Source organism: Artemia sp. Qi Xiang Cuo, unplaced genomic scaffold (assembly GCF_049724085.1).
Source record: "Artemia sp. Qi Xiang Cuo unplaced genomic scaffold, ASM4972408v1 HiC_scaffold_23, whole genome shotgun sequence".
Taxonomy (NCBI): domain Eukaryota; kingdom Metazoa; phylum Arthropoda; class Branchiopoda; order Anostraca; family Artemiidae; genus Artemia; species Artemia sp. Qi Xiang Cuo.
The window spans coordinates 3,452,000-3,468,645 of NW_028297432.1; the positions used below are offsets into that span (position 1 = coordinate 3,452,000).

Genomic DNA, 16,646 nt, shown 5'->3' on the forward strand with positions numbered 1-16,646 from the left:
CCAACGTTGAATGAAATGATTCATCTCAATGATAATCTGAGAGACATTCATGGTTTTAAACGGCATATAATCGAGGATGAAAGGGCTGCTGCCATTAGTGGTATGGAGCGTGTTATATTTGCAGACAGTGCATCCAACTTTTCATCAGACAGTTTTATATTTCTTTACTCGTCTTTTGTTGAGACTTCGAGAGTTGGTAATACCAATTTCCCCTCACGCATGTTCTTGAATGAAAAACAACACAAAAACACATTTTTCACTACAATATAACACTACAATTAAACACTTCGTATTTTGAACTTTTTCAGTTAAAATTAAGAAGTAAATTGGGCGATCCTTTAGACATAACAAAAGCTTTAGCAGTGATTAAATTTAATTTTTGACCCATTCAATAACGAGAAGGCTAATAGAAAAAATAATTTTGTTTGTCTTGATATTGATTGCTATGTTGCTAATCTTTAGACTAAGAAAATTGGACCATGGAGTGGACTATTACAGAGGTAGTTTGCCAATGTCCAGCTACGGTTTCAGCAATTGGGTTGCCAAGTTGTTTCACTCTGCATTACCCTTTGCTAAAAACTATATTGCACCGATTGTGAAGGATTTTTCGTCCTCTACACAGGACGATTTGGGCTCTGGGAAGGATTTTAAAGAAAGTATTTCAAAAAAATCTCAGGTCCGGTACGCGATCCCTTGGCAACTGTTTGGAATCACGAAAGTAGAAAATGTTTATAAAGGGCAAGAAAAACCTCATCAATAATCAGTCTCTACTCAGGTCAGAAGCAAAAATCATAACTCTTGACAAAGAAGAAAAAGAAACCCAAGAGTAAAAATTGTTGGATCAAATAAGGATTTATTTTCCTAGAAATGGCAAAATTAAAAAGGGTACTAGCCCTTTCAATTTCCAATCGAATGGGCCTTTTTTGAGTTTCTACGTCAAAGCTTTCTATAAATACCTAATAGGCCCCCAGGGCATAAATTAAAACCCTTGCTCTGAGGGATGTGAGGGGTTTTCTTCCTCCTAACTTCCCTAATTTTCTAATTTCCAGAGTTTTCAACTACGTTGAACAAAATTGCTCTGTCAAAATTTTGATTGGATGTCTCTGAGGAAATGGTGGGCGTGAGAGGTAGGTTGGTTGTCCTCCAATCCCTTTCGACTATTAAAAAGGGCCCTAGCCTTTTCAATTTCCAGCTGAATGAGCAATTTTTAAAGTTTCTGTGAAAGCTCTTTCTATAAGAACCTTATATGCCCCAAGGGCAAAACTTACAGCCCTTGCCCTGAGGGCTGTAGGGGGAGTCTCATCCTCAAAGACATAATTTCCGGACCTTTCAAATAAGTTGAAAAAAATGGCTTTCCCAAAATTTTGATTGGATATTTTTGGGGAAATCATGGGCATGAGAGAGGGGTTTCCTGCCCTCCAAGTACTTTCGACTATTAAAAATGGTACTAGTCCTTTCAATTTCCAATCGAATGAGCCCTTTTGATGTTTCTACAACAACGCTTTCTATAAAAAAAAACATTATATGCAGTCATTTTGATTCATTTAAAAATTAACGTGTTTCAATTTGCTTATTTGAAGCAATGTCACATAAAATTTTCTCATATTAAGAATCGCTTTCTGTAAAAGCCAAATAAAAGTCAATAGGTTTATAATCATAGTAGCCAGTATCTTCACAGCGACGTCCTAGAAACCAGATCCTTGTTATTCCAGAAATTGAAGCGTAGACCAGGTTGTTCCTCCCAAAACATTTTTAAACCACGACGATACTCGTCTCTTAAAACAAACTGAAATCACGTTAGTGTTTTTTGCAACCATACTCGTTTAAGTGTTTACCCAATGATCACATTTATCATAGTGACACTTAGAACAGAGGAAACCTCTAGTGTGAGAGTCAAAAACATCTGCAAGACAGGAATTACAGTCTTAAATTTGCACTAAATATCCTCTATGCAATTTACATGGATTACATAATCTACTTTTTTCACTATAGTAATCAATAATAGTACAATTCATACCGAATGACCAGCATCCTAATGTATCCAAACATAATGGATATGTGTAAAACATTTATTAAATACTCACTGACATCTCATCCCATTCCAGGGTTGGCCAACAACTCCTTGTAATTTATAGTGCTATGTTAGGCACTCTAGTAATCATTTTGACTTTGCTAGTGCCTTCAATATGCAGTAGAGTAAAAGCATCCATTAGTGAAGGATATATGTAAAGAAGGATATTCTTTATATGTAAAGAATAATATCCTCAATGTTGACACACTAAACTCTTTTGTAATATTGAGCTGAGTGAACCGTAAGACCTAATATATTACTTGTTGTTGACCTTCAAGAGCCCCCTTTCATATACGGAGCAATTTTTGTTCTATTTAATTTTTAATGTCGCTCCTTACTTTCAGTTAAAAAAAATCCTTTTTTTATATTTAATCTCAGTAAAAAAAACTCGAAATCCGTACCATAATGGGGCGATCAATTGAGAATAATGAGGTTAGCTTTGAAGTAATTACGCAGATTTGCATTTATACTCTTAAAGGGTGATAAAACCGGCTTGGTAGGTGCCTCAAAATATCCACCCAGGACATACTCCTATCTTTGGAACTATCTCTGAAAGGCTCATCTACCCATCCTAACCAATTTCAAGATAGACAATAGTAGCTAAACTAGATTTTTAGCATTTTCTGCTGATTTTTTTTGGGCAGGGGGTTTAGACTTCATTTTTTGGCAAATTTTTATGGGAGTCAATTTATTAGTAGAAATACGCATAATAAATAGGGTAGGCTAGAGAATTCTCCATAGGGAGGGAAATTTCTGGGGATGGACTTTAAAGGGGAAATTTTGCACTGGGGGATCTGGTAAAAACCCCATAAAAAATTTTGTTTATTTGCGTTCTCTTTGCCAACTCAATTTTTCATGTTGTGATTTTCCGGGTGAATTGTCTGAGGGAAATTATCAGTGGGTTGGGATTTCCGAAAAAAATATCCGCTAAGAAATCTCCTACACTTATAGCCGGGGAAATGTTGTCTAGATTTTAGTTTATCATAATTTTTTGTAAGACAGCAACAGAAAATTACATAGTAAAAATAAGCTTATAGTTAAAAATGACACCGTAAACATACAGTTACATATACTTATATGTAATAAATACTTACCGTAACTTATAGTTAAAATGACACCGTAAACAAAATAATTGATATTTCACTTCCTTAACTTTTTCAAATGCCAAAATTCAATTTTGCCTAAAAATTTACATCGTCAAAAGTGAAACATGTTTCAGTATACCGCTTTGATTGCTCTATTTTTTTTTCCTCCTCTATTCCTAGTCTCCATGTTCTATTTTTTTCTTTTTTTTTTAATTATACTTGGCTTTTACAGTTTTTTGATGTCATATCAACTGGTAACTGTGTTTTCATGATAATGACAGTTGATTTCTTAGCCACATGGTTTATTATTAGCCTTGCTAATGTGACTCAAAACAATTTAAGACGTAAAAAATTTTTTGTATTAGGATCTAATTAAAAAAAATCAGAAAAAGATAATTTTCAGAAGGTTAAAGAGGAAAATTAAAATTTAAGGTAGGAAGACATAAAGTGCTATAACAATTCAAACTCAAAACAGCCAGAAGTAAATTTTTCAGAGACGATGAAACCCAAAATCAACAGTAATCAAAATAACTAATGAATGGAACATACTGATAGCGGATGCTAACATAGGCGAGGGTATTTATCGAAAAAAAGCGGAAACTAAATGTTACTACTATGAGTTTTAGCTGTCAAAATATAAATTGCAGTTACAAGTAGTAGTTGCAGTTTCGAACTGTAGTAGGACTTGCAGGTAGTAACAGTAGGCACAAGAAATAGTAATAGTTGTAAGTCGTATTGGTCGCAAGCAGTAGTTTATTGGCAATTAAAACTGGAAGTAGTAGTGGTCAAATTCTTTTTCTTGTAATTTCTGTCAAATTGCTTCTAACACTTTAGAGTCCCGTTCACCTGTAAATATATATTCATGTTCAGAATATAGGGTGTTTCTCTGGCTGGAGTCCAGTTAGTAACATATTATCGTCATAAGCTATTTTTAGATCTAGGTTTGTGGTATAGGGTCTCTTATTATTCACCTAATAGTCACACTTAAAATTAGAAGTAGTAGTAATGAAGTAGTATTGTATGAAGTAGCATAATATAGTATTGTATAGCAGTATCGAAAGTATTAAAAAAAATTCAAAAGTTGGTATAGTGGCAAGTCTCAGTAAGTACTACTGATGGAAGTAGTAGTCACAAATAGTAGTTGTAGTTACAAGAAGTAGTAGTAGTCAAATGTAATAGTAGCAGTTAGAATTAGAAGTAGTTGTCAAAAGAAGTAGTTGTACAAAAAACAGAGTAATCAAAGAAACAAAGAAAGAAACAAAATGAGAGGGAGGATACAACTTATAAAATACAAAATTGTAACACAGGAACAATGAAAATTAGGAAACAAATACAGTAAAAAAGAAAAAAACAATAACAATCAAGTAACAGTAACGAATAACACAGTAAAAGTAACAAAAACAAGTAGAAAAAACTCGTACAAACACAGTAATAAACAGAGGAATAACAAAGGTAGTAAGCAAAAGATGGAAATCCATGACCCAGCTCTTCAACTACCCTAGAAAAAGCTTATTTTTACTATGTCATTTTCTGTTGTCGTCTCAAAAAAAAATATAATAAACTAGAATTTAGACAACATTTCCCCGGCGACAAGTGTAGGAAAGTTTTTGGCTACAATTTTTAACCCTCTTTGAAGCAAACAGAAACCTTATGTAAGAAATTTTTCAGAATTTGTTGAAAATTTCAAAAACCAAAGTATAACAGCTAATACTATCTTAAACAGTTCTGATGCAGTTTCTATGTGGTAACGTGGTTTTTATGGTATTTAAGTGATGTTGTTGTAGATGCCTTTATTCTCCCTTTATAGGGGAGATAAAATATGGCCCTAAGGTAATTAAACTTTGGTGGCGTGCCTTAGGCTATGACTGAACTAATGAGGGGTACCAGCTGGGTATTGTCGAGGGACTAAATGTAGATTGAAGAGAGGTTGGCTATAACACAATACTTTTATTCAGTTAACATATACTGATACAATTTTTAATAATACATATATATTCTACTGAAGCGGGTAGTCCCAAGTAGACAACAAGTCTCAGAAAACTATAATAATATATAATAAGATACTTAGACACTTACAATAATTCGATAATATTCCAAGGTATTTCTAAATCAACGAACCAGAGGTCATTCCGGCATAAAGTTGGTATCAGTCTATCCCTTCCCATAAAATGTATCTTTTATACATTTTTAGCAACCACACCTTCATGTACCCAACCGATGCAATTAGCTAGGAAGTGGTGATTTCTCAATTTCCCGTTAAGCAGAAAACCTTGTAGGATATGTTCCTTATCTTAATAAAAAGAGGTATTTCAGAACTTTGTATTTGTATCTTAATATATTTTTAATAAATTCAAAATTTACTTAATTAGAAGCTTTACCACAATACTCCCCATTTAAAGAAGAGTTGCCCACAACTCCCAATACTTTACTTTTAAAAACAGCTTAATTTTGTTTACAGCTATTATGCTGCAATCTGTGGGTCCTTATGTGCATATACCCTCTATGGGTTTCCTTACGGTCATGTTTCTGGTCCAATATAGGCTATTTTTTTCTTTTTTTTGTTGACGGATTTCAATTTGAAATTCATCCTTGTTTCTCTTTTTCTCAGTCTCTAGGACTGGAAAATATTCTTTTTACCCTTTTCATATGCATCTTCTGTTTTCTTGACCGCAAGCGGCTTAAGCATTATATTAGTGGTTCTGCTTAAATTAGATTTTAAGTTATATTAGAAACGTTTATGAATTATTTGAGTTTAAATTTAATTCCCATTAATAATTTAATTTATCTATGTGATGTGGTTGATATACCGTTTATTTTTTAGGTTTAGAAATGCCTTGGGTAAATTACACATAACAATTTTGTTTTTAAATTTTCACATATTTTTCCAGCACAAAGCATTTTCACATATTTCAATAATGTACAGCCTTGAGGCTATGTAGCACATTCTCCAGGCCTAAATTAAGTTCTGATTTTATCTGACTTTCTGATTAACTTGTAGTAAACTTTGTAATATTGCGTACAATTTCAAAATTTCAATTGATAAGGCATGGTTTGGTTTCTAATGGTATGAGATGTTAGTATCAAGATACATTTGAAGTAGCTTCAAAATTTGTTACTTTCCAAAAGTGCTTCAAAAATGATTGAAAAAAATGGATCCGAAAGGATGTTACGAAAAATTTGATTTCCAAAAAAAACTAAGGCTGTATCTGAAATAAATATACACATTAGTATACACATAAAGCTTAATTTGTTACCTATATATAGTAAAAATAACACTCAAAATTTTTGTATAAATCACTGGATTTTTTTTTAAACGGAAGTTAATTAATTTTAATTACTTTCTCCTCTTTTTACTCTCAATATATAATTATTGAACACTTAACAGATTTTTTCCCAATAAAAATATTTATATGTTACTCTAAGTCAAACATATATATATAACATTAAATCACTAGTTAAAACTTAAATAAAATAAAAACATAGTAAATATATATATACAAGCATTGTGTAATAACTTACAGAAGTTTTTTTGTAAGTCGCAAAACTAGATAGGATATTTAACTACGGTTTAAAAATTAAAGCACTTAAAAAAATAAAACACAGTATAGACTAGCATTGGAATTAATTACAATTAGTTTTTGTTAATTGCTTATAAAGTATTAATGTAGAATACTTCTTGAATGATATAAAAATAAAAACACAAAATACTCAACATATTAATTTACTATATTTACATGGATAGTTTAGGTTATATATATATATATATATATATATATATATATATATATATATATATATATATATATATATATATATATATATATATATATATATATATATATTAACAGAAGTTATGTTGATACATAACTTAATTGTTCAAAACAAATAATGATTATGTACCCGAAGAATTTATTTTATCATTGCGATTTTTGTTCTTTTCCCAACGTTTAAGTAAGTCCGTCAAGACTTTTATCTGATAAGTCTTAACTGCAATTTAAAATATATAAAAAAATCAATCCTAGCCAATAGATTTATACACTATAATTGAGAACTGTAATTAGCCTCTCTATAAGGGCTTGGCAATAGTTCATATAACATGATTTTGCTATTAAAATTTACATATTTACAATTTTTTTATATGATAACAATTCCATATTTATCAAGGGTTTTCAAAATATCTTTATAACTGTATATATTTTCTCAACAACATTTGTTAGCACTATATAACTCTTCCATATACGACTATATACATTTTCTTATCTTTGTTTTAAAACTTTGGTTCTACTTCGAACCAACTTGTGTCATTAACTGTCATTAGATTACTATATGCATTTCTGTTTATTCAGACTTTTGAGCTTTTTAATTCTTTTCGAATTTATAGGTACTTGATACAGTTTTATAACGTTTTTTCTGTAATCTCTCTTTTTCAGCTTTAATGTCCTTTTCGTATAAGGCTCCATTTACAGCTTAGATCTGATAAGCTAAAAATTTAGCTATTCGTCTTTTTACCTGTTATGGCACTATCAATTGACTCGTGCCTGCACCCTGAGGGTTTGCTTACCAGGGCTGCCTTCTGGTGGCTTTTTACAACGTTTCTAGGCTCTCTGTCATCGGCTACAGCTAAAAGGACTATTATGAACCTGCACACACAATAACTAATTATTTATAGTATTGCCACACTTTTTTTTTATTTGTGGCCACAGTTTGCTCTTGGGCTATTCATTTTTCAAACAAAGTGGCCCTTCTGCAAAAAATATACCTTGCCTTCACGGCACACGGTTATTAATTTTTTTTTTTTGAAATACAAGTGATAATGACTATTTTCACTTTAACTTCCCAACTTTTAGAGGTCTTCTCTTTATGCCATACTAGTCATTTTTCCGAAAACAACTCCCACATAAGAGAGCAAAATTTTTCTTGTCTACTTTGAGCATTTCTCCAATATTTCTATTAATCTTGGCCCGAGTTAACCACTGTAACGGTGGCTCCGTAGTATTAATGCTACTTATTTTGTACTTATTTAGTACAATTTTCGCACTAGTCTCGTTCGGTCAGTTCAATATGTGCGTATAACAGAGTTTAACTCACTCCGTTCATTTTCTTTTCCTTCAATTTTGTCTGGCTATATTTTCAACTTAAACCCTTATCTTTCTTTGAATTACTTCAATGAAGCCTAAGGGTTTTTTTTCCAAGTCTTTTTCAGCTTTTTCAGTATAATATTCTTTTTTTTAAGCCTATATTTATAAGTTTCATATTTTTTTTCAATAACTTTTACAAGTTTTTATGTCGATTGCCCTTCTATGGTCATATTCATTATCTTTTTATTTTTAAGGGATGGGGGGTGTCTATTGTAGCAACCTGCATTTTTTGGAAATTATTTAAATTTCTTCGTCCGAAAGTGTTCGTGTTAGAAAAGTACTGTATTTTATCAGCTGATTTTTAGAACACTTTTAATTAAGTTTTGCCCCGCATTTGCTAGTTCTCATTTCTTCATAAATATGCCATTTTTACGATATACTGGTTGCCAATTTTATCCCAGCTTTAATTACTATTTTATTTGCCAAGGAAAGAGAGACAATCATTCCCTTGCAAGGCTAAATAACTTTGAATTCGGTGCTCATTATCTGTGGTTTATTGATAAGCATGAATCTGGAAGAATTATAAGAATGAATTTCTGTTCATTACTGCAAGTTTTCGTTGTGTAATGTTATTGTTTATTTTCAAAGAAAAAGTGGATACGTTTAGTTTGTTCTAGGGTTCAACGAATTGGGATTTGGGTGTTTGGGTTGGCACAGGTGAAAACCAATTGTTTAAAATAGGGTTCTCCTGTGCCAGTTCATTTTCTCAGATCCAATGCATCGCTAGAATTAAAATTATTACCTTAAACTATTATTGTGGTTTGCTTGTGACGAGGGGGTTGATTTTTGGCTTATTCTTAATAGGTTTTGTCGTTCGCTTTTACCTCCTGGTAAGTTTTTAGGTTATAATTTATTTTTATATCGCTTTTCGTTTCTTTTACGTAGCATTTTTTTCTTTCAAAGCTTATTCTAAGTTTTGCTTAAATCTTTATAGCGCTTAATTATTGTCTTTATATTATTTACTTCTTTTCACCTTGTGTAACTAATAAAAAAAAATATTATATTATACTAAAACTAATTACAATAAGATTACAGTTAGCTTATACATGTCTGGATTCATGTAAACTCTCGCTGTATTTTCCTATTATTATTTTTTTTTAATTCTTCAAACACAATTTTTTTTTCAAACTCGACTGGAAGTGCCACCTCAGAGAGTCAAAGGTCAGTAGATGCTTCTCATTTACTTAAAAACGACACACCAGCAGTGATTAAGCTCAACTTCAAATTTGCTAACTTCCATTAGCTTCTATTTCAGTAGACTACCCTCCTTCTTTTTTTTTTAAATTACCCCCCAAAATAATTTTTTTTCAATATGTATATCAAAAGAATTGCCTTTTAATGCTGATTTTAAATATGTATAATTCAGTTATTTTCACTACACCCATTAAAAGTTACGAGTCAACTATTAATAACTTTAACTGTAACGCCACTGTGTAATTGTTTCTGTGATAAAGTTTCTATTTGATTCCTAGACACAGTTTATTTGTAGACTAATTGGTATGTAATGAACTATTGGCTTCACTCTATTTGATTTCTACTATCAGACCATATTTATCTGATATACACTAAACTGTACTGATTGATAATTATACTAGACTTGAGGGTGGTTCGTCATTAAGAGCGGACCAGAATTATCAATATTAGCTATCCCAAAAGGATGCATTGCCTTCTCTGTTTGTCCTAATATGGGCTTTTATTTTATGTAAACAGGCATAACAGCTTTCAAACACTGGCTCTTGTTACTTCTACATGGCTCAAAAGTAGCCATGGCTTAAAATTCAAATTCAAACTTTCTTCTGACTCATTTCACGCAGCTAATGCAGAAATTTGAACTTTTTCTAATACCATTATTCAAATGAACGTTCTCTGTGTAGGGAAAGGAGACCCTTTTAATACCTATTCCCATGCCTCCATTTTCTATGATTAATGGTTTCTTTCACCGAATTTCTTGCCTTATGCAGAGTTCCCATCACAGCTGGGTAAAAAATCTTTTTTGCGCTTCCTTCAGCGAATTTTGCTAAGCTTCCACATTTGCTTTCTTACTTATAAGGTTACTTTTCTCTTTTTTTAATCCCTTTCCCCAAGTGCTTTAATTTCGAATATATATATCTTTTCCTTCCCTTTGCTTGTGAAACTGCAAAAATAACCTAGTATTTGGGTTAGGGTTAACAAAGGTAATTCTATTGCTTATTGCAAACCTTATTGATTATGTTATAGTAAACCGAAGACTGGCAGGATCATTACAAGATACTAGGGTATATAGGAGTGCTGTTATTGATGTTAAAAGTAAAGATCACCATCTAGTAGTGTCAAGAGTTAATTTAAAGCTGAAATATCGTAAGGGTAACTACCCCCCCGGAAGTTATGATGTTGGTAACCTCCAGGATGAGAATTTGAGAGAAACTTTCCAGGAACAGTTAAATACTAAACTTGAAAGTTAAAAATTTGATGTTTTTTTTGGGGGGGGGGGGGATTTTTCAACGGTTAGAATTTTACATAAAAAAAATTCTGGGGAAACTTTTACACGGAGGGGGGTTCGGTTCAGGCCATCAGAGTACTACTACCCAGTACTACTACCTAGACCATCTGAGTACTACTACCCAGTAATGGGTTAAATTGCATGATGATGCAGAACACCATCGCGGGAGGATCCTCTATAGGAGGACAAATGCGGCAGGTTGTAAGATCCAGATCTATGGAAAACGGCCTCTGCAAATTGCTGCCTCGACCTTTTCGGGGTATCTTCAAGACTAGGGACCTTGCGGTCAACTCTATTTCCACTTGAGGAGTGGTGCCCCTCGAGGAAATTATAGCCTAGTTAACGACACAGCATTCATACGGGATTCTGACTAATGGATAGTTTTTCTGGGCTTGGTATGTTTTGATGGGCGACTTTGGGCTGAAAAACCTCTTCCTAGCTAATTTATCTATTATGGGTTGCCGACCTGTAGTAGCATAGTATTTGTAGGCATGAATATATAATGAGTCGGAGGTAATAGGCTTGAGACTCTCTGTGCAGGATTTCGACTCTTGCTGATAGAAGAGCATCGCCAAGTACTGAAAACCATGTTGTGACCAAGATGGGCCCAGGATTGCACAAAGCCTAAATTCATGGAGGTCCCAGGGACTTCTTGCTGTCCGGTTCTAGGCCGGCTTAAGCACTTCGGTGTAGACTTGACAAGATATGTGATCCCCGTCCTGCACTGGTATCCGGGACCATTACTTTTCCTGAGGCCAAAATAATTTCAATGATTTAAAGAACATGAAAATTGGAACTAGGAATGTTACGACGTTGAAAAATGACTATCGTATCAACATTTTGACTGACAAATTCAGAAGATTCGAACTGGACTTAATAGGAATTTCAGAAACTCATATCCCAGGGGTAGGAAGCATGAAATTAGGTGATAGAGAATATGTTTACTCAGGCAGAAAGGATGGGGTACATAGACAGGGAGTAGGGCTCATGATGAATAAGAAAGCTGCTAAGTCTTGTTTAGGCTGGGAAGGTATTAATAATAGAATACTAATGGCTCATTTTATGACTAGAAAGTTCAGGGTATCAGTTATAGTAGTATACGCCCTATGTAGAAACGACTGACGGAGATACTAGAGACTCAGATGAATTTTACATACAGCTACAGGAGCAAATAGACAGGGTCCCAGGTAGAAATATGATGTTTTTATTGGGAGATTTTAACGCCCAGGTTGGTAGAAATAGGGACAGATGGCATCCCAGCCTAGGTAAATTTGGTGTAGCAAAAGAAAACAGTAATGCATACAGACTTTTGCAATTTTGTAGGTATTACAATCTAGTTATAACCAATACGGTGTTTGGTCATAAAATGGCTCATAAGTTAACATGGTATTCACTTGATGGTAAGACAGCAAACCTTATTGATTATGTTATAGTAAACCGAAGACTGGCAGGATCAATACAAGATACTAGGGTATATAGGAGTGTTGTTATTGATGTTAAAAGTAAAGATCACCATCTAGTAGTGTCAAGGGTTAATTTAAAGCTGAAATATCGGGAGGGTAACTACCTCCCGGGAAGTTATGATGTTGGTAGACTCCAGGTTGAGAATTTAAGAGAAACTTTCCAGGAACAGTTGAATACTAAACTTGAGATTTTAAAATTTGATAATGTGGAAGATGGTTGGAATAATTTTAGAAAAATGATTTGTGAAGTTGCTGAAGGTGTATTAGTGTCGGAAGCTAAAACTGCAGCTAAGAATATTAGTGAAAAAGCTTTATGTTTAATAGAAAAGAGAAAGGACTTGTACAAGAATTATCTGAGTGATAGATCGTATGAAAACAAAAGGAATGTAAAGAAAGTGGAGAAAGTATTAAAATATGAACTAAGGAGGTGTGTAGTGGAGGCCATGGATAAAATTGCCGAGGATCTGGATGATTCAGCTAGACGGCATAATAGTAAAATATTGTACTGGCACGTTAACAAATTGAGAAAGAGTAATCAATCCGGACTTGTGCGGTTTGTGCGGTTTTAGAAAAGGTAGAGGATGTGTCGACCAAGTTTTCACTCTTAGGCTAATAATTTAGAAGTGCCTGAGTTTTAAAACACCTTTGGTCCTCAGTCTTATAGATTATGAGCAAGCGTTCAATTCTGTTGATAGAAGAGCTTTAGTAAATTTTTTATCCTTGTATGGTATACCAGACAGATGCATTAAAGTGATTAGTGCTATGTGCAAGAATAACACTGCTGCGGTTAAGGTAGGAAATTAGGTTAGCAGCTGGCTTTGTATTAAATCAGGAGTTAAGCAGGGTTGTGTTCTATCCCCTTTATATGGATTATTTTGAAGGACTTTGTTTTAAGGAGCACAGAAAAGGCAATGGGAGACCACAGAATCAAATGGGGAGGAAAAGTCTCTGGACTTGGATTATGCTGATGATTTAAGCATCCTAGATGAAAGTGTGAGCAAAATGAATGAAGTTATAGAGGTTTTGCGAGTTCAGGGTGCTAGAATGGGTTTAAAATTAATGTGAAGAAGACTAAGTCACTAAGACTAGGAGTAAGTGCAGATGAAAAGGTGACGTTGGGTAATGAAAAGATTGATCAGGTGGGCAGCTTCACTTACATTGGTAGTATTATTAGTAAAGATAGTGGGAGCAGTGAAGATGTTAAAAGTAGAATAGCCAAGGCTCGGGGTGTTTTTTTCACAGTTAAAAAAATTGGAAGAAAAGGAAGACAAGTCTGCAAACCAAGATTAGAAAATTAGAAGCTAAAGTGATGACAGTGGTCAAATATGGCTCTGAAGCATGGACGCTCCTAAAAGTGGATAAAGATTTGCTAGATATTTTCCAGAGAAATTACTTAAGGATTGTTCTGGGTACCTGGCTGACTGACCGTATTTCAAACAATAGGCTATACGAAAAATGTGGTTCAATACCGCTCTCTAGGGCTATAATGAAAGAAAGGTTGAGGTTGTTAGGGCACGTTGTGCGGATGAAGGATGACTTATTGCCGAAGATTGTTCTTTTCAGCCAACCATCTAGGGCTAAACGGAAAGCAGGTCGTCCCCGTCTGGGGTTGGAGGACGTCAGCAAAGAAAGGTTTAAAGGAAATGGGAACTTCGTGGGCGGGGGTAAAAGGGAGGCTTTGAATAGATTGGGGTGGAGGAGGAGCGTGCGTAGCTGTGTTGGCCTCAGGCGGTTTGGTGCTGCGGTGAGTTGTTAGGAGGATTACGTCGTAAAATGCCATATATTTTAAGCTTCTCTACTCCTAAAACGCTCGGAAATGGCACCTTCTAACCTATAGTAGTTCTGACCACAACTTATGTGTTTATTTTGCTAAATTGTAGCAGTGTTGTCCTTGAATAATAAGTCTATAACCTGTACCTGTAGTAAGGCTGAGTTATTTGCTACTATTATGCCTGAAATTCTTCGGTTTCTATCAACGTTTCATCGGTTCATCTAGATTTCTTTTTCCTTACGTATTATCTTTTATTTATTTTTTTAATTCGTGGTACAAATACTTTATTATTTGGTGATACGCAGAACTACTACACTACAGTTATTACTAACACTAAGAAAACTACTAATTATACATTTACTTCTACTTGCTAAAAACTAGATATTGTATTTTTTATCCCTTTTTAGAATTCTTGATTGAGCCTTTTTTCCATTTTTTCTATTGTACCAAAATCTTTGAAGGTATAAAAGTCTATTTCTATTAACCAAAGTTTAAGCATAGCTACTCGAATTTTTTCTAATTTGAGTGCCGCTAAAAACGATGATAATTTACTTTCCCTTTTTGACAAAGTCATTCCTATTTTAATATACAATTTTTATTTTGTCAACTCGACCGATTTTTTCCAACTTCCACCAGTTGTGGTAACGTTGTATTTCTGGTGTTTAGGGTGATGTAATGGTAGATGCCTTTATTATCCCTTTATAGGGGAGATAAACGTGGCCCTAAGGTAATTAAACTTTGGTTGCGTGCCTTAGGCTATTACCGAACCTATGAGGGGTACCAGCTGGGTATTTTCGAGGGACTAAATGTAGATTGAAGAGAGGTTGGCTATAACAAAATACTATTATTCAGTTAACATATACTGATACAAACTTTGATAATACATATATATTCTACTGAGAAGGGTAGTCCCAAGTAGACAACAAGTCTCAGAAAACTATAATAATATATAATAAGAAACTTCGACACTTACAATAATTCGACAATATTTCAATGTATTTCTAAATCAACGAACCAGAGGTTAGTCCGGCCTAAAGTTAGTATCAGTCTACCCCTTCCCATAAAATGTATCTTTTATACATTTTCATCAACTACACCTTTCTGTACCCAACCGACGCAATTAGCTAGGAAGTGCTGATTTCTCAATTTCCCGTTAAGCAGAAAACTTTGTAGGATATGTTCCTTATCTTAATAAAAAGTGGTATATCGAAACTTTGTATTTGCGTCTTAATATATTTTTACTAAATTCCAAATTGACTTAATTAGAAGCTTTACCACATCTATGTGTACCTAATGTGATGTCCATAAATTTGAACATGTCTTATAAAGGAGATTAGAGGAAAATTTGACTTGGGCAGATTATCATACCTAACAAATTTACACAATAATGACGGTTGTACGTCATTGCAACAAATTTTCCTTGTATTTTAGGTTTCGAGACCAATTGTTTCCTCAAATCATATGTTTACAAATGGGAACCATTTTTTCTCCATATTTGGAAAGTTTCTACAAGGAATGCATAGTGAATTCTGCTTTGAATAGTTTCCCCTTTGAACACTCTTTCTGGTTCCGCTTTGTTGGCCAATTTTTTTTCTGTTTGGGAACATGAACATGAATCTTTAAATGATTTTTTGGCACATTTGAACACTTTTGACTCGAATATTCAACTTAAACTAGAACTGGAAGATTCAGAAAGCTTCTTCTTTGGATATTCTTATTATAAAAAAATCCTACCCTTGCATTTTCAGTATTTAGGTAGCCTACACACAATGATCGCTATCTTTATTTCTTTTCGAACCACCCTTCTTCTGTAAAAGAGGGGTTTTAATCTCTTTTGTCAACAGAGTTATGAAAATTTTTCACAAAATCACATAGAATCTGAATTAAATTATGTTAAAAATATTTTAATTTGCAATGACTATCCAATTAAACTTATTAAACATATTACAGATAGAAGACTAATAATGGTGACACAGGAAAATATTGAACACATCCCTCTTTCTTCAATTACTCCAGTAATTGAAAACAAAACTTTTGAAACTATACATTATATCCTAAAACTCAGTGAAAAACATGGGGAAAGTCTTGAAGAAACATAGCTTCTACATAACTTTCAAAAATGTTCTAAAGGTTGAATATTTTTTCAATTCGGGAAAGGATAAAACGGACCCTATATTGGGTAGTGGTGCGTACAGAGTCCCGTTTTTGTTTGGAAAGTCTTAGATTGACAAGAACCAGTAACAGTTTGGACAAAGACTGTATGGACATAAGGTTTCAATAGATAAATTTCTAATACGTGAAAATAAAAATAGAAATGAAAATTTGATTCTGCTTCGGCTCCCCATGTTTTCGAAAATGGGGACCATTTAGTTCTTTTAGAAGAAGCAATTTTGATATCTAATACAAATGGTATACCACAGTGTTTTCGAGAGGTAGTTGAGATTAAAAGATATATAAATAGGAATTTTGCTACAAATAGAGACACTAGAGATATTTACTTAACCTCAATTCATAATAACTTAAATTTAAAATATTTCAAATAAGAAAGTAGTAAACTAGGTTTTGACCTAGTTTTGTTTTTTTTGTGATTGGGAAAGGCAAAAAAAACTCGCGTTTATACCGCATTGGGCTAAAATTGC

General features: G+C 33.4%; 1 pseudogene; it reads left to right on the forward strand.

Moving 5' to 3' along the window:
* The first annotated feature begins 15 nt into the window (after window positions 1-15).
* The window catches only part of LOC148938971 (putative ATP-dependent RNA helicase DDX46 pseudogene), a 27,668-nt pseudogene continuing 11,037 nt past the window's right edge, over window positions 16-16,646 (forward strand).